Raw genomic sequence first — 20306 nt, 5'->3', positions numbered from 1 at the left:
AAAGTAGGTTCGTCATTAAAAGAATTATTCTTTCATATGGATTCAAGATTTATTTAATTTTTTTCAAAATGAATGGGCAAAACTTACATATATATATATATATATACACTTAAGATCAAGTGTAGTATCTGTTCTTATCAGTTTAATATCTGATACGTGGTCCGATGGACCACATGATATTAAATTAATTTTTCTTGGGGGAAGGTCCATCACAGTAGTTTGCTGCTGGGACCTTCGAGCGTCGCCCATGCATTGCACTTCTACAAGGGCCTGGCGCACCAAAAAAAAAGACTACAAATATTATTCCTCTAAATTGAATAATCTATTCAATGCAATTGAGATAAACATGGCATTAAATATTGTTCATGTAAATCTTGTCTAAAAATCTTACATAAGCTTCATCAAATACTATAGGACTCATCAAATGTGTCCGTCTCCATCTCCACTTGGAACTGGACCATTCAATTAATATTATTAATTGATCCTGGAAAATTAGTTGGTGAAGAAACTTATGTATCTTCGGCCAGCAAATGACCATCCTGGAAATTAGCCACATACAATTAAAGTCAAAAGACCCTGTGCGAACAGGCTCACCGACCGGCACGTCGACGTACGTACGTCGCTTTCTACCGTCAATACGACAGAATCCATGTATGAACATTATCACTCTTTTCAATGATCCAAAAAACTGAGGGGCTGACCAGCCTGATCTACAGCCACCGAAAGTTCCCTATAAGTGTATTTCATATTTTTTCTTTATTTCTATTTTTTCATATATTTTTTTAACATTTACAAAAAATCGCAAAAAAATCACAATATTATTAAAAATATTTTTCTTAATCACTAACTAAATAAATAAAGACATCGGTCCACATTATTGGACCCAACTATTCTTTAGCATTTTCTGAGAAAAAAACTATCAGTGGTCTAAAATCTAAAAAATCTTTTGATAAGTCTAAACTCTAGAAAAATTCTAAGACCAGTTTGATTACACAATTCATATAAAATGAAATAAGATATTTTGTTAAAAGTTAAATAAAATATTATTATAATATAATTTTTTAATATTAATTTTATTTTAAAATTTAAAAAATTAAATTTTTTATTATATTTTATATGATAATTTAAAAAAATTATAATAATTAAACAAGATGAAATGAAAAGAGATGGTTTTAGTTAATTTGTTATACAAATATTCTAGAAAAAATGAAAATAGTAGCTAGAACTAATTATTAATGTAGTTTATTCACTAGTAGTTAATATTACGAGGTCTATCGATCGATTATATTCTACCTATCTGTAGGATAAAATAAGAATTCACGTAAGAAATCTGAATATTCCCATGAAAAACGTCGTTTGGCGAATTAAATCGCTTCTTGGGAATAACTTGAGTATGACTTTAAAGCTGCAATAACGTGTCCAGAACGTATATAAACTATAGAGCAAACTAGCTAGTTAGATATATAGACTTTAGTTACAAGTAAACCATTAATGTAGTGTGGGGGCCATGACAAGTTACACTAAAAGAAAATTGAACTTTTGTAATTAATTTATTATAATTAAAAGATTATTTATAATTAATTTTAATTAAAATAATCATTTTGATAGAATTAATTAATCATAAATAAGTAATTTTTTTGTAGCATAAGAAATCTCAGCCCGAAAACAAAATGTCAAGAAATGTTATAGTAATCGGCCAATATGGTGTGATAAATGAGGGTACGAATAAAGTTTTCCTTGACAAGAAATCGAACCTCCAAATTGACTAATAATTTATCAATTGATTCTTGAGCTTCGATCCGACCAATTAAGCACGTAATCTCATTACTGCACGCACCCATTAATCAACTTGCCCCGCCTTGTAATCAAACCTGTTAATAATATAATAAGAGTAAGATTACGTATTATGATCTTTTAAGTTTGTCAGCTCTCGATGGACGTTGCCGTTGCCAATGTTATATGTACATTTCATCTCGACACATGTGATCGAGATTAATACATGAATAACTTAAGAGAATATCTTTTCACAGTTCGGTCTGTTATCCCTCTAATAACAGCCCTCCAATAAATATTTGCCACGTAGACTTTTCTATTTCACATTTCATGTGCCTGCCTACAACTGATTGTGCTGTGAAAAAAAGCTCCCTTGCTCTGCCCTCCCGTGCAAAAATCTCCTTCCCCTCTCTCAACAATACCTCTAGAAAGGTTGATGCCGCAAGAAAGCTTGCAGTTCTTGACATGAAGGTGGATTCAAAGCTTGGGTATGGGAGGCTTTCACCATTGGGCTTCATTAAAAAATTTAAAAAAAATAAAAGAAAAAGAAAAAAGCTTGAAATGGTAGAAAAATTGAAAGTGTTGTAATTCATGGCATCCTACTTGTTGGGATTGCTCCCACTCGCAGAAGGATAGCATTAATTATTGTAGTTATTGTACTAGGACCACCCAAATAATGAATCCTAACAAATAATTTCCTGACATCTTTATTGTTTGGGCAGTTTTCGAGTTCCTCAATCGATGAAGATCAAGTTTACCATAAACCTGAGCCACATCTAAGCCATAATCTAGGCGGATTCCCAATGCCAATCAAGCTGACATTGATTCTTCCCGTGCCTCCGTCTTCGAAAATGGTTGATCTCAACTTAAACCACGATGGAGCTTTCGTGGAGGAGAAAGAGCTCATGGGGTTTTTTTTTTTTTTTTTTTTTTTCTCAAATGGGTTTCAGTTTGGTGGGTGACGGAGCTTCATGGGGGAGAAAGAGTTTTGTGGGTGAGATAGAGCTTGGTGGTGCGACGGCTTTTCCGGTTGTGGAGGCGACGAACTTGGTTTGGTGCGGCGGTTGTCTAGATTTATTGCGGCGGCAGATGGTTTGAAGAAGATGAAGTTCCAATGTTGTAACTTCTCACGTTCTACTATCGGAAATTACCTTAATTTTCTTGATATAATCATATGAGACCAATTTTACTGTGAATGATACAAAACTTCTTACGTGTCAAATTTAATCGAAGGTTGTTAAATTCCCGATATCAACCCAATTGGTCAAAAGTGGAACTCATAACTTATTGTGATGTTACAGTAGACTATAAAATTCTTTTTATTGTAAAATTATAAATCTAACGCGTCATGGAAAGCCACATCAATCTAGGTATATATATACTTTATCTCTATAAGATCTCTTCACAAACGTCCAAATATGATCTACATATATTATATCAACTACCACTTTTGTTAGTACCCATCCATCTTAGTTTGTATCCTCCGACCATCTAAACAAATCTCGTGCAATCAACGGTATTGCCCTGAAGAGAAGATCGCGATAAATTGTGAGCATCATATATATATTGAAAACTAGATGTCAAAGACATACGGATAATCCTACTCGGACTGAGGTTTTTAACCAAGAAAGTTGACCGAACAAGTGAAAATGTACTGTTTTATTTTTTTTATTCTTTAATTTGTTTTTGTTTCAACCATTTTTATATATTTTTAAAAAATAAAAAAAAATATATCAATTCATTAATAATTACTTCCTTAACCATTAAATTAAAAAAAAAATCACAATCAGTCAATTTTATCAATCACTTTTATCGGCCTAAGTAGCATTTTCCAAGATATATACTGCAACTATAATTTGACATGATCACAAATCAAACTTACAGGTGGAATGTGTTGCACAATATTGTTGGTCAGGGTCACCATTTTAGCAAAAAACTTAATTATATGGTGTCAAAAAACAACTTAATTAGTTATATATCAAAAAACAAAAAAAAAAAATCGCTCCGCAATTCTCAAACTTGCCATATTAGGAATCTTTGGTTTCTGGTCCTAGGGCATACCTATGGCGGCGACCCTGCCCCCTTGGTGTCTTCGACATCCATGGGGGCCTCCGATGGTGGTGTTCTGGTTAAGCTAGCGTACGCACAAGCAATGGTGAAGTAGGATCTGTTTTCCTTCAAGATGCCGATGAGGTATCCAGTCAACATCAATGGGAAACCAAGTTTCATCTTTACTGATTTGGAGATGTCGAAGGTAGCAGATGATTTTCATTTTGCTCTGGTTTTGAAGTTTGCTCGTATTCGTCCTTCGATAGAGAAAATTCGACATCATATAATCAAATCTTGGGGATTATTGGAGAGTCCTACGATTAGTTTCATGGACGGACATCATGTGCTTCTTCGGTTGTAGTCAAAACGAGATTTTGTGCATGCCTGGGCTAGAGAAGGCAAGTTGATGGAAGGCTGTGTGTTCCGTTTATTCAAATGGCCGAGGGATTTTGATCTTCATATTGAGCTGTCTCTTGCACCACAGTGGATCTTCTTGCCTGGGCTTCCCATGCATTTATATAGGCAAGATTGTTTGCAGATTCTAGCCATTATGTTTGGTCATTATTTGGGCACTGACCATTCAACGTTGAATTAGACGAGAGCAACAAGTGCACACATCTGTGTGGAGGTGGATCTGAAGGAAGAACCGGTGCAGGGTTTCCCGATCGTGGTATCACCAAACAAGACAATCTAGCAGGATGTGAAATACAAACAAATGGGTTTCTATTGCACTAAATGTTGTCACCAAGGGCACACGGTGACGATCTGCAGAATTGGTGAGTACAGGAAACCTTCGAATAAGGAGAAGATTAAGGTTTCTCGACAGGCTTGGAAGGAATTGCCAAAAAAGGGTGAGGCACCTACAAAATTTACAATGGTGAAGGAAGATCCACAATGCTCCATGGGTTGTAATGCAAATGATAAAGAAAAGCCAGCAAATAGTGAATTGACCATCATTGAAATAGAGGAAAGAGAGATTACGGCAGAGGATGGACAACGTATAGAAGCATTTCATTCGGAGGATAAGTCGATGAAGGTTCAGCCTGATAGTTCTATCCTTGAGGGTGATGACACTTTGATTTGTGAGGAAGTGGTGGCAAAGGAACCAGAGAAGCTAATAGAAACAGAGATTTCACAGGACATTAGCGTCTTGCATGATGGATGAGGGAATGTAGTACCGTCTCAGGAGGGAATGCAATTGGTGGAATGGGATTCTTTGGGAGAGAAGCCAAGGGAGGAAGACATAACGTAGGGAAATATGGCTTTGGTTACAGAGTTACTGGAATTAGAATGCAGAGCTACTGTCATGCACGTAGAGGAACGTCTTCTGAATGAAGGAACAACTGAGAGCATGTCTAATGGTGAAACCAAATGCGGGCCTCCCCTGATAATGAAAAACAAGTGTTATGATTCAAATACTGAACTCCAAGAATCAATATGAGTTAGCAAGACAATCCACACGTTATGTCAATCCCAACGAGTGTTATCCAGGCTACTAAACTTAATTTGTGACGGACAATTTGTTAGTGTGGAATGTGCGCAATTTACGCACGTCGAAGAAACATTTGTGTATGTTGGTGTGAAAGTTTAAAGTGGCTATTTTCGCGATTTCAGAACCCTTTTCAGATGTTAGTAAAATGGATTGGATGGTTGTTTTGTTGGGATTCCCGAATTATTGTAGCAATGCTAAGATGGGTGGTAAAATATGGGTTTTTTTTAGTGTGTCATATGAGTTTGTCTTGTGTATATCTAACCAAATGATCACAAGTTGGGTTTGGAATGTTGTCAAAAAATTTATCGTTACATTTGTCTATGCTAAATGTAACCAAATGGAGAGGAGGGAGTTATGGTATAGCTTAAAGGAGGTTTGTATAGAGGGTCCCTGGATGGTTGTAGGGGATTTCAATATCATTCGCGATGATTGGAAGTGAGTAGGTGGGAATCCATGGTTATTAAATTCCATGGCTGAGTTTAATGAATGTTTGGATAACTGTGGGTTGTTAGATCTCGCCGTGGACAGCAGGCGGATGTCATGGTATAATGGTCATGATGGGCACACGCGAAGTTGGGCTCGCTTGGATTGAACTCTCATAAACTCTTCTTTTGGGCTCTCTTATTCATCGGCATTCTTTGAATATTTGACAAGGAAACACTCAGGCCACTCACCTATGCTTGTTCGCTTCAAACGCTCAGAGGTAATCTGTGGTCCTCACCCTTTTCGATTTCAGAACATATGGTATAATCATGCAAGTTTCAAGCCTTTTGTAGAGGCGATTGGCGTGACCTTGACATCTTCTAGGCTCCAAAAGCTGGCTAAAAATTTGAGGAAAGTGAAGATTGCACTGAGGACATGGAATCGTAATATTTTTGGGCATGTGGGTCAGACTATCAAAGTGCTAGAGAAACGAGTAGAAATGCTAGAAAGTTAGCTTCAAAACAGTTATGATGCCGAGACAGAAAGTGATTATCTTATTACCAAAGCTGAATTGGATCTTTGGGAATTTCATGAAGAAACCCGTATGTCCCAATTGGCCAAGAAAAAGTGGTTGAAGAGGGTGGTCAAAATACCAGGCTTTTTCATGCTAGTGTTAGTCAGAAGAAGAAAAAAATTATTTCTCAAATGGTACTAGAAGATGGTAGTGTCTTGGGAACGCCAGAGTTTATTCATGACAGTGCGACTAATTATTTTCAGAATTTCTTCTCAATGTCAAATGTGGTGGAGTAGGGAAGTTTATCGTCATTGATCGCAGTAGGTATTTCCCGAGAGGACAATATGGATCTTGTTCAGGCTCCTTCTTGTCAGGAGGTGGCAGCAACTTTAACAACAATTCCGAAGGATAGTACACTTGGGCCAAACAGTTTTGGATCTGCTTTTTATGTTCATTGTTGGGAATTTTTCAAAGAGGACATCGTCGAGTCTGCAGAAGATTTTTTCTTGGGTAATCATTTACCTTGTTTTTATACTGCTTCTTATATTGTACTGATTCCCAAGGTGGAGGAGCCAAAAAGTTTTGATAAGTTCAGACCAATAAGCCTTTGTTAAGTGGCTTATAAAATTTTCTCTAAGATTTTGGTTAAACGGATGACTCATTTTTTTCCTCGTTTGATTCCTAGTGAACAAGGGTCCTTTATTCTAGGTAGGAGTATTTTTGAGAATATCACTCTAGCTCAGGAAATGGTACACTCTTTGAACAAGAAAGTGCAAGGTAGGAATGTTATACTTAAGATTGATATGGCTGAGGCTTATGATCGAGTTGATTGGTCGTTTTTAGAGAGTGTGCTAGATAGCTTTGGTTTTTCCACTACAATTTGTAGGTTGTTGATGAATTGTGTGGGGTCACTCTGGTTTTCCATTATGATGAATGAGACTTATAATGGCTTCTTCCAACCAGTTTGGGGCTTAAGACAAGGAGATCCACTCTCCCCATATTTATTTATTTTAATGGAAGAGGTTCTATCTCGTCTATTGCAAAAGGATTTTGGGGAAGGTAAAAGTCATTGCTTTTCTCATCCTGTGGCTGCATCGTCGGTGTTGCACCTCCTTTATGGAGATTATTTGTTGATTTTTACAAATGGTGAGGGGAGATCAATGCGCTGCTTGGTTCTAACGTATGAAAAATATGAAAAATGGTCGGGTTAGCTTATTATTAAGGAAAAGTCGGCTTTTTTTTTCTTTTCTTTTCAAAGCATATTATAACATCTAGGCGAAAGAGTTTGATGAGGCTTACTGGTTTTGTTGAGGGGAATATCCCCGTAACATATTTAGGTGTTCCACTTGTGTCTGGTCGGTTAACCTCGAGAGACTTAGAGCCTCTTGTTCGGAAGATAAAAAAATAAAATGGCAGGTTGGAAGATGAGATTACTCTCTCAAGGTGCTTGGCTTGTATTACTCAAGCATGTTCTCTCTTGCATGGCAACACATCTCTTGGCAGTTATTCAAGTGCCGATGGTGGTTCTAAAAACATTAAATTCGCACTTATCTACATTTCTTTGGGGAGAATTAAATGGTAAACCAAGAAAAAAATGGTGTGCTTGGGATCAATTATGCAAACCTGTTAAGGAAGGTGGTTTGGGCCTAAGGAATTTTTCAAAGGTACTGAAATCTCTATATATGAAATTTGTCTGGCATCTATTAACTGTGGACTTCATTTGGACGAAGTTCTTCCGTGCGAAATAATTAAGAACCAGACATGTGATGCTAGCTGAAGTGCGACCCACAGCCTCCCGTTTTTGGAGGTCTATTGTCAGTGTTCTTCCTGAAGTGGTTGAGAATGTGGAAATGAAAGTGAGGAATGGAGTCTCTTCCTTCTGGTTTGATAATGGCTGGCTAATGGTCCTCTATGTAGCAAATATGAGGTTCTCAATAACAGGATTAAAATCCAGGATGTATGGATTAATGGCTTGTGGGATAAAGATAAGCTAGTGGAACTCGTTGATTTAGCTCAAGCTGGTGAGATTTCCTGAAAAATTATAGCTAGGTGAGAGGGGTCAGACGTCATAATCTGGAAACCTATGGTAAATGGTTGCTTCTTGACGAGTAGTGCATGGGAGTTAGTTTGGGTACGGGGTGTAGAACGACCAAAGCTGGACTGGGTCTGGCATCAATTGTTACCAAAAAAAATCTCAATGTGTATGTGGAAGGCAAGGTTCGGCGCATTGTTGGTTGATGTTCGTATTCAAGCACTAGCTATCCCCATGGTGTCACGTTGCGACTATTGTGTGTTGGGTGCTGTAAAAACTATTGATCACATGCTGAGAACGGGTAGTATCGACATTTAGGTATGGAACATGGCATCCGTAGCTCTAGGCATCAATCGCATGGAGGGTCGCACTTGGTGAGAAACAGTACATGGGTGGTTCAATTATGCCAAAAAATCCAGCCATAGAGGCACGTTTCTTGGTTTGTTACCATCCATCACCACTTGGAGACTATGGTTTAGGCGGTGTAAAGCTAGGATGGAAAGGGTGCAACAGTCAGCACGAGATGTGTGGATTGCTGTAAAGGTTTGGCTTAGGAATTTATCGTCACTTTTGGCTCAAAGATGGGAATTTTCTGTCACTGGCCAGGCAATTCTAATGGTCCTTGAGGTGCATTTTATTAACACACTGAGGAGGTCTTTGCATTTAATTAGTTGGAAGAAACCAACAAATTGATGGGTAAAGCTGAACGTTGATGGTAGTTGCCGTGGAAACCCGGGAAATTGTGGTGGAGGGGGTCTCATTTGGGATTTGAATGGAAATTTTATGTTGGCCTTCTCGTCTCATTTTGGCCATGGGACTAATAACAAAGCGGAACTTCACGCCTTAATTGAGGGAGTGGGTGTTTGCAAAGAAATGAGCTTTACGCATGTAGCGTCAGAATGCGACTCCACTTTGGTGGTTAATTGGTTAAAATGTCAAAGGTGCTCGGTTTGGAATTTTTGAAATTTTTGGGAAGAATTGCTAAATAATTTACGAAGATTACAATTTAGTATTGAGCATCAATTCCGAGAAGGTAATTCTCTGGCAGATACCTTGGCTGGTTTAGGTGAGCAGGGTCTTAACAAAAGATTTATTTCTTTTGTTTCTCTACCTCGTCAATTAAGAGCCATGGTTTGATTAGACAAGATATGGCTTCCAAACATTCGTATCTAGTTCTTTTCTTAGGCCTGTTTAGTTTGTTACATTTAAGTCACTAGGCATGTTTAGTTTGGTTCTTGGCATGTTTAGATTTTTCTGGTTATTGTTGGTTTGTTGCTGGGGCTGGTTCTTTGTACTGCTCTGGGGGTCTGCTTGTTACCATAGAATTCCTCCACCATAATTGAGTAATTATTAATAAACTTGGAACGGGGCTGCTATATAGGTGGCTACCAACTCTTCGAAAAAAAAAAATTAATTTGGTATATGCTAGGTTCTTTGACTTTTATCAAGTACTTAATTATAATATGTGTGACAGTCATATTAGTACTACTCATGACTTAATTTCGTAATCTATTTATTATTTGAGCTAAGATCAAGATCATCTTGTAGCTGATATATATAGTTTTGGATACCTGGCCACATCAATATCAATATTTTATATTCAGCTTACCTAACTTATATATATAATATTGATTGATTATTATTTGTTTGTACAAATTGTATTATAATTAGTTAACCACAATATAAGTAATTGAATAGTATAAGATCTCATTATCACTGATCTCACGATCTAACTGTGATATTTCGATGTGTTCCACATGCATGCATGCATAGGGATCCTATGATACACAAATATTTTGTTTTACCACTCAAACATATATAAATATATATATATATATATATATATATATATATATATATATATATATATATATATATATATTATGTCTTTGTTCACACGGATCAGAGTCTTGAAACCGAAGTATTTTTGTTTAATTTTGAGCACAATTATTGTTTGACAAAACAATATGGTCACTGTTTCTCAGTTGGTGGAGCCGTGCAACTTTAATTCAAGTAGTAGGTGTAAACAATGACATGAGTTTAGGTTGTTTTAATAATTTATAATATTTTGAATAAAGCGTGCAAGTATTCACAATATTTAAATGGACATCCAAAATCTAAATGCAGTATATATATATATAAATAGATACAAACTGCATATTAGCTAAAACTTTACATAAATATAATTACCCAAATTAGCAAAATAAAAAAGGGAACAAAACGAGGTCAATTCTCATCCATTTAGATGTTTTCAAACATAGTAATTACAAGACTTGCTCTCAGTGTTAAGAATATAATATAAATTTCCATCAACTTAATTTTTTCGAGTAATCGATTTCATATAGTATCAGAGTAAAGTCCTGAGTTTTAATCTTAACTCTACATTCTATCCCCATTTAATTAAATAGTCTGGATGTCGCAATATCAACTTAGATTTTTAGGACAAGCGATGAGTTCACACATACTCATCAAGAGTAGTACTTAAAATAATATACGTGTTTCGTAATTAGAGACTAAATTGCAGATTATATGTCTAACCTTATAAGCTAATTAATTAAGAGATGCTAATGTATATATTTTTGCCACCTAAGTGTTTCCATATAAAAACACTCTAAAACATTTTTTTAGATGTTATCATGCACCGATCGACCCTCTCAAAACACTAAAACTCGTCTTGAAATTACCAGTTATCATATGCATTTAGTTTTTTGTTTTAGATAAATTAATAAAGTTATCCTAACAAGTTTTAAGCGAATAATATATGATCACTTGATCAGGGTTTGGTGACATGTTCAATCGGCAATGCCATTAATTGATGTTTATTATATGCCCAAAAGATGTCAGAAATATGTGATATTAATATATAGTTGCTCTGACAATTTATATAAAATAATTTGTTAATCCCAACATGCGTGGACGTCTATATAACGTAAACTTAATGAAATGATTTAATTCTTTAATTGCCATGGTTACAACTCATGTAGAGTAGCTATTTTTTTTAACTCGCACTAAACTTCTACATATTATATATATATCCTATTATAATAAGTGTTTATCTAACAGATATAGTAACTTTTCTTATTTTTCCGTTATCTAACTGCTATAATAACTTTTTTTATTTTTTCGTTAAGTCCGCTATTTTTTTATTTTAGGGATACAATTGTCGTTTTCTACCTCTCTCTCATTTCCGATTTCATCTATTCTCTCATCTCGAACCTCTCTCCCACTATCTGATATCTGCCTCTTTACCTACCCTCCTCAAACCCATCATCTCACACGTTCCTCTAAAACACTCAAATCTTAACTTGGGTATAAATGTTCAAATCTATAGAAAAAAATGGTAATAAAGAACAACAAGTATAAAAAGAAAAAAAAAATCCACAAAGAAAAACATTGATATGTTCAAATATGTCGAGATTAAAAACAATTATATTATCAAAACACATGATTTGGATTTATTGTCCAATATCTTAAAAAAATTTCAAATCTTATGTGTTCTTTGAGTGTGGTAGTAATATTTATTGTGGTAGCAATAATGTTATTTTTATTTGTCTATGTTATTGCAATGTATCTTGACTTTAATTTTGAACTAATTTTTTTATTTTTTAATGTATCTAAATACGTAATTATTATACTTACCGACCTATCATTATCTAAATATATTTACTAAAGTTTACTTTTTGTTGTGTCTATGCATTAAATTGTTTATTAATCAAGTTTTTTTTTTTTTAAAAAAATCATGTTATTTTTGTAAAAAATCTGTTTAATCTAATTAGGTAAATGTGTTTTACGTGCTCATGATTTAGTGTGTGTGTATATATATATATATAGAGAGAGAGAGAGAGAGAGAGAGAGGGGGGGGGGGGGGGGCTCAATTGTTAAATATCTTTTAAAAGAGAGGAGAAAATGCCGTCAGAGATCAATGCAAGTCAAATATCTGACATTTTCTTTACAAGTTGATCAGTGCATAACGGAGCTAAATGACCTGAAAAATCCGTAATCTGAAGGCAGAAAGTTGATCGAGATGTGAATTTTTAGGTACTTGTCGGTTGGAAGAAATCATCATGTATTGCATGCATACAATAAAAAATCCTTAAATGCATTAAGTATTTGAAAGTTTGGAAAGAAAATTTTGTACAAGACTTGCTCTCTCTCTCTCTCTCTCTCTCTCTATATATAAAGAAAAATATATTTATAGTTTTAAATTGTACAAGTCATATACATTCTTTTTAAAAAGAAAAATTAATTTAAGATCCATATAAAATAATAATATTTTTATAATAGACCTTATCTTTTTTAAAATAAAAAAAAAATAGTGCACAGAACTTATAATTTTTTTTATTAAAATAAATAAATTTTTAATAATAAAGCTTACTTTTTTATAAAAATATTACACATTAAAAATATATTTAAAATTACTCATTTTTATATTTATATGAAGGGATCAAGTACTGTAGCTAATTGATATGGTTCTGCTTGGCCACTGAGATTTCTCAGATGAGAATTTTGAGTTTTAAGATTAAATATTAAAATATTATATTTTAATATTATTATTGTATTGAGATTTGAAAAAGTTAAGAAAAAGTTAAATTATTTATTATATTTTGTATAGGGATTTGAGAAAATTGTAATGATGAGATGAGAATTTTATGTTTGAGATGAAAAATCTAAACAGCCAAACCGAACCATAGGAAAATGATAAAATAACTACTCATTTACAATTTTTCTACAACCTTCTAAAAAATTAATATTATTTTATATATTTATTTTAATTTTAATTTTGATTTGATGTGTTTAAAATTTAAATAAATATTATTTTATTAATAAGTTATAAATAAATTATAAATGAATTGTAACATTATCATCATCCATTGATATAAACATTTGAAAGGACAACTTAAATGACTCTTGAGAATTATTGGGAATTCCAACTTCTACGCACCCGACCCCCCTCTTAGCTGTCCTCTTGTTTGATTAATTTTGTTTTTTCAGGTCCTTTTTCGTAAAAAGATTATGCTCCTTACATAAACCAAAAAACTCTTCAAAATGTGATCAACCACTACCAATATAAGTCAGTCCGACTAGAATGACTATTATTTATAATGACATATTTGTGATGATAATTAACTTATTTTAAAAGAGAATTATCATTTTTATAATAAATAATCAAACACAAATAAATATTTTTTTTTTTGTCGATCTCCAAAAACTTTATATATGTAACATATAGACACAAGCAACTTTTTTTTTTTTTTTTGGAAAAGAAATAAAATTTTATTACTCAATATAAGCCTTACAACATTTCAAGAGAAACAATTGACGAAATACATATTTAAATTTTTTCCAAAACTATAAAATCCTCTTGAAGAGATAATGCTTTCTGAATAAGAATTGAGAACAAATATGACATCTTCAACTAACCAACCTGCTTGTGACCAATCCTTTTTTTTTATTAAAAGATTATTCACAACTTGTAAGGCATTCCTCTCCAATATCAATTAAATCCTTACAAAACTTCACAATAATGACGGCATAAGACTTAGTCACCCTAAGTGAAATGTAGAACGAAGAAACTGAGAAGTCCCTATTTTGGTTGGCCAAACCCATTTCTATAGATCATTTTCGAGTGTAAAAACGTCAAAATCCATTTCTACAAAGCATTTCAAGTAATTGAAAATGCCTAAATCAATACTTTTGAGTGATTAAAAAACACACATATCAGATATTTCAAGTGACTGAAAATTTGGAAATGATACGAAAATGGCACAGAAACATTTTCCAAAAAGTTAGAAACAAAACAATGTTCAAGAATGAGAATTAATTGGTTGGATATGTTATTTATAATCTCTTTTGAGATTCTTATGTATCTTTCCATCAATTTTAGGCGAGTCCAATGCCTCTTTTTATAGTTTTTGGCAATTCTAGGTTTTTTTTTTTTTTTTAATGATGATTCTTCATTTTCTGATTCTCAATCTTGATCCAAGGTCGTTGGTGTTCTTCACTGGGAAGACAAAGGGAGCAATTGAGGGGGTAGAAATGATGAAACAAAGTATAGTTTCATTTTTCCACATGAATGCAGTTACTCATGATTCTCAGCCAATTGTAAAAAGAATTTTTCTAATTAATAATATTCAAAATAGATCTAAATGCACTATAAAAAAATAAATTTTTATAATTAATTTATTACAATAAAAAAATATTCATAACAAAATAAACTTGTTACAAATAATCTTTTCGTTGTAAATAATTTATTTGTAACAAAATAAATTGATTGTAAATAATCTTTTTATTATAATAAATTAATTATAAAAATTCATTTTTATTATAGTGATGCTACTTATATGAAAGATACCAATAATGACATGAAAAAGACATCCATTTTTTTTGTTTTTGTCTATGAATAATTAAATTGAGACAGATTGATTATGAATAATTTGTTCGTTATAATAAATTAATTATAAAAATTCATTTTTCTTACTGTGATGCTACTTCTATGAAAGGTACTAATGATGACGTGGGAAAAGCATACCCACTTTTTTTTTGTTTTTGATTGTATAATTAAATTGAGATGCCGTCCGGACATAACAGGAATGGTTGGCAATTGACTAAACAAGCAGTACTTCGTTGTCAGTATTAATTGTGGGTAAGAAACCGTGTGCCGCCACTACTTCTCCATCGGACATTCAAAAGAGATCAAATATCAAGTTTATATAAAATTAAAAAATAATAATAATTAATTTTTTAATAATAATATATATTTTTTAAAAATAATATTACTCAAATTAAAAAATATGTAACTGCGTGTACGTACGTAACATGATCCTCATGTGCATTGACAAATGATCAATGTCGATCGTCGTCTAGTTCCATGCATTTGCGGGAAATTAATGGTGATGAGATAGAAACATTTTATTATTATAATAATAATATTTTATTTATTATTATTTAAAATATCTCATTTCATTTTATTTTATTTTATATGTATAATCAAATGAGATTTTAAATTTTTAAAAAATTATTTAATTAACATAAAATTTAAAAAAAATGGCAATCAACTTTGACTGCCCAATCACAATTTTATAATTATATTTAATTTATATTTTGTTTTACTCCTTTGTTTGGTGAAGAACAAGTTGTTGAAAGCTAGTTTTTGTTGTTTTTTTTTTTAATGAAAAAAAGGAGCAAATAATTGAAAAAATAAATAAATAAAAAAATTTTAGTAAAAAAAGGAATATTATAATTGACCAGTAGTGGAACGTTGGCCAAGTAAACGCCTGCAGTATTCAGCTGGCTATATACATATATTTTTTTTTAATAATAATTTTCCATGGAATTCAAGCTAGCTGCATGGAAGTCATTGTCCTGACTTGTTGACGTTGCGGTAACAATGCGTAGCTGGTCCATGTGGACTGCTTTAAACATTAATAGTGATGGAGATGGTGAATGGGCTCGTAAATTTGTCAAAATGGTCCAGCACCGCAATCGTATACTTCCACATTAATAACGAAAACTTTGACCACAGACGTACGTCATGTCCAATAGCCAATAGTCATACGACACTTGAAAAAAAAATTAAATTTTAAAATAATAATAATAATATTAAAAAATAAAATAAATGATTTGTACGAGCACAACTTGCAATCCCTCGACTTAAAAGAGTATAAAAAATTTCTTTTTCTTTTTTTTAGAATTTATATTTTTATAAAAGAATATTACACATAATGTATTTAATATTATTAATTTGTGTATATATGAATAATGTTATATACTACACTCTCATCTTATTATATAAAACGTGACATATTTATTATTATTAAATAATAAAGAATCATATAATAAATAATCTTTTAACGATAATAAATGTGACAAATATTATATAATATGACTGATATATTAGAATTTTCTAGCTACATGTATATATAGCCTGATCATTACTTTTTAAGATAGACCAGATCAAAAGAAAATTAATTAAAAGAGTTTTGTGAAAAGAGTTGTGAGAATTGCTTGTTTGTTTTCATATTCAGTTATAAATATGTAGACCTGAAAATTTAGGTTTGGTCCTTAATTTATGACCTTTTAAGATTTAACCGATGATTATATCTATATATATATTTATATATGTTGACTCCTATTATAAGAATCTCATATTGTACGTATATATTTTTTATTTTAAAAATCTAACATATGATATATATTTAGCTACATTAATTTGTAAAAAAAAAAAAAAAAAATTATGCAATTTTTTTATTAATTAGTTAGAATTTCTCGTAAAAATATACAAGATATATAGATCAAAGAAGAAACCACCTATATTTCAAGTACTATGAAACTCATAGAGGTCTGTCCACGAACAAGGGATAATATTTAAGGTCGTTATTTCCGAACAACTAACGAATAGTGATATATCCTAATAATTAAAGCCATTAGTCACTTTCTTGCTCAAATTAATTAATTAAGCATTAATTCTTCATTAGAAAAATGCTTCTTTGAATCCTAAGTTTGTAATTTCTAAACCGAGCTCAAAACAATTGATAAGCAAATACTAAAATAAGTATGTTTTGATCGTAAATAGTTATTCCCGTTGCATATATCTATACGTCACAAATAGTCTTTTTATTTTTTAGTGAAATTGATAGAAAAAAGATATCATCGTAAAAAAATTATATCTTCATAAAACGTCTTAATTAAGCATTCTAACATAATTTTTCAATGACAAAAATTATTGATCACTAGAACTAACCTAATGCCATATTTGGTACTGATCAATGTTACCTTCTGTCAATTAAATTAAGAGAAATGATATTTGCAGTTGTGGTTGTGCAAGCGGCGTGCAGTTGCTTTGAAAAAAATGAATTAATATGGGACCTACATGAAAAAAAAAACTAACTTTTTAATCGTAGACCCTACTCTTTTTCAAAACGATTATGCGGTATTTATACTTATACGAATATATATAGTATTATTCTTAAATTAATGGACGACACGTCTAACCTCAGTGAGTTTGATATATCATGAATCTTTTGTGGAAAACGGACCCATGATTTTGTAAAATGGTGCAGTAAAAGGTTAAATGCATGGCCCATGATCCATGTGCATGGTTGCAATATATATTATGGATTTATATGAGAATAAGACGTGGTATTGGCCCATGCATACAGTTTCAATACTTCAATTTTTTCTTATTCCAATGAATTATTGGCTGTCACAATCGAAAGATAGAAGAAATGAAATCGATTTAGATCAAATATGAATTTTAAATAAATCCCTCAACCACTCTTCTAATTTTTATTTTTTTTAAATATGAATCAGTACTTTTCATTCATTTATAAAATCTGTGTTATAAAGCAACAACACTCACTTAACCTCTCAATTCACTATCACTCACTTAATTCCCTTTATTACTACAAGACATTTCTCTAGCAATTATACTAATAATCTCTGAAGGTCCTTCCTCAATCCAGTACCACTCTCCTTCCATTCTCAATGCTCTCTTAGCTAGTGCATGAGCCACACAATTCCCTTCTCTATGAATGACGCTTACAGACCAGTCAAGCTTCTAATTATTAATTTGCTACCATAGGCCATTAATTAATGCTTCAAAACATATATCTTTATATTTACAATCATCAAATATCTTATTGATTATCTTCTTCGTTTTTTCTAATTATTTTTTCTTCGCCATATGCACACCAGCTATCAGAGAAGAGAAATTATACATGAAATTTTTACACTGCACACATTCACCTAATTAATATGTGAATTATTATTTTTGTCGGCCTTCTATTTTAATGGTTAAATATATGTGTGTTTAAATAAAAAGAAAAAAATTATAAATCACGGATTAGTTAAGTAGATATTTGTGGTGTAAAAGTTCCTTATAACATTTCTCATCAAAGAGTAATTATGTACTTCATTAATTACTAGACTACGCCTTGTGATCTTTTGTTTAACTTGAAGTATATATATTTTTTGAGTAATGCTAAATACAGTATTCAAGAGTTATGCAAGTACTGCACCTTTCTTTTAAAAAGAGCGAACTCTACTATTAAAAAATTAATTTTTTTTTTCATATAGATGTTATATTTACTCTCATTTTTAAGAAAAACACACAACACTTCTATACTTTATCACTACAAATAGCAATTCTCATTTTTTTAACATGTCATACATGATATTCTTGATACAGGACTACTTGCACATTACAATTAAGTACTGCACACATTTTTTTTTTTAATTTTTTTTTTAATTTCCCTTTAACTTCAAGCTCGTATTTTCCTTTATTCTTCAACGTGCATGTTTCCTTCAGCAATACGCTCATTTAATCCATTTTTTGGCATGTTACAAGGGAAGATAGATCCAGAATATATAGATATAATCATACTGAAATTTTCGACGAGTCTAGATATTCACTGTGAAGAAAATGTCGATCTAATTAACTTATTGCAGCATCATCCATTATATATATATATATATAGACACTTAGAAGCTGATAAAAGACATGACAATGCACCACTACCTGATTGGCACAGAAGTCATGCATGATATGATGTTCACCAGATGATCAAAGACATGACAATGCACCACTACCTGATTAGCACGGAAAGTCATGCATGATATGATGTTCGCCAGATGAAATAAAATATACCAGCCGTGTGGATCAATTAAAGGTTATTTTCTACTAGTTATATTGGAGTAATGAATAATATTTAGAGTTTTGCTCTTCATCATTTTTATATAGTATTTTACACTATACTTATTTTTATTTTTTATTTTTTATTTTATTCTTCTTAAATTAATTAAATTATTCTACTCATCATCTATATACCATATATTTGATAAGAAAATAAAATAAAAATAAGTGTAGTGTATAGTATATATACATGTGGGGATGATTAGTAAAATCTTTCTATTAAAAATATAAACATAAAAGAAGTAGATAGAACTAAGGTCCCGTTTAGTTACACATATAAAATGAAATAAGGTGTTTTAAATAGTAACGAATAAAATTTTGTCATAATAAAATTTTTTAATATTAATTTTGTATTGAAATTTGAAAAAGTTAAATTATTTATTATATTTTATATAGAAATTTGAAAAATTTATAATGATGAATTGAGATGAGATGAAATTTTTAATTTTACGTAACCAATATTTTTTTATTTTTAATTTTTTAATAAATCACATGGCAACATGTGTGATGGTGTGATTCTATATCAATGGGACAAAATGAGCGATATAACTAGGTCGGCATAATAGCAATGAGTACGGCTCTCTAAAACTTATCTTTAAGATAGACCTCTTGCCATGACATCACTACACGTAATATTACATGGTTTATTAAAAATAGAAAAATATAAAAAATTACTATATATTCAAATAAAAAGAAGTACGTCTAAAAATATAAAAAGGGACAAATTGAAACTCTTAAGTTCTCTCTACTATTTTATGATTGTGTTTTTAATTTTTTTTTTTAATAAATCATATATGTAAGGTACACTATCCACAAAAAATCTTTATTATAAAAAACAAAAAGAAAAGGTTGTTGTAGTAGTGCAATCGAGGAATCCTTATCATGACTCGATAGAGTGTGAACATATTGAATGAGCCTTTGGATTGAACACTCCGGCCAACCAAATCTCATTTATATTAAGAACAACACGTAAGACTATTATTTAATTTGTCACCCTCGACGTCCGTTAATCGATCAACATTATCAATCAAACAACGCATTAACGTAACGGGAAATTGACCTGACCGATACGTCGTTGACTTTTACGTCCTTTGCGAGGTCGACTGAGATTTTGTTTTTGTCTTTTTTTCCTTTCTTTCAAATCAGAACTTGAGTTGCCCAACAAAATAATTCCATCTCTCACGATAGATCGACGCTTGTACTCCTCCACGATATGATGATGATCTGCCCGCTTCCGCACGGCGCAGGGAGGAAGAAAGGGGCTTAGAATGCAAGCAGCTAAGACGGAGGGTGGTCAGGTACTGGAGTTGGTCCCCTTCCTTCGATCTCTTCA

General features: G+C 32.0%; 1 non-coding gene across 1 annotated transcript; it reads left to right on the top strand.

Annotated features, from left to right (window-relative positions):
- The first annotated feature begins 93 nt into the window (after positions 1-93).
- Positions 94-284, top strand: LOC122300031. The gene has a single exon (XR_006239874.1). It is a non-coding gene; the product is annotated as a U2 spliceosomal RNA (small nuclear RNA).
- The last annotated feature ends 20022 nt before the right edge of the window (positions 285-20306 follow it).

Source organism: Carya illinoinensis, chromosome 16, assembly GCF_018687715.1.
Source record: "Carya illinoinensis cultivar Pawnee chromosome 16, C.illinoinensisPawnee_v1, whole genome shotgun sequence".
NCBI lineage: Eukaryota > Viridiplantae > Streptophyta > Magnoliopsida > Fagales > Juglandaceae > Carya > Carya illinoinensis.
Note: the sequence above shows the minus strand (reverse complement) of the source record. Positions and strands in the feature narration are given on the sequence as shown.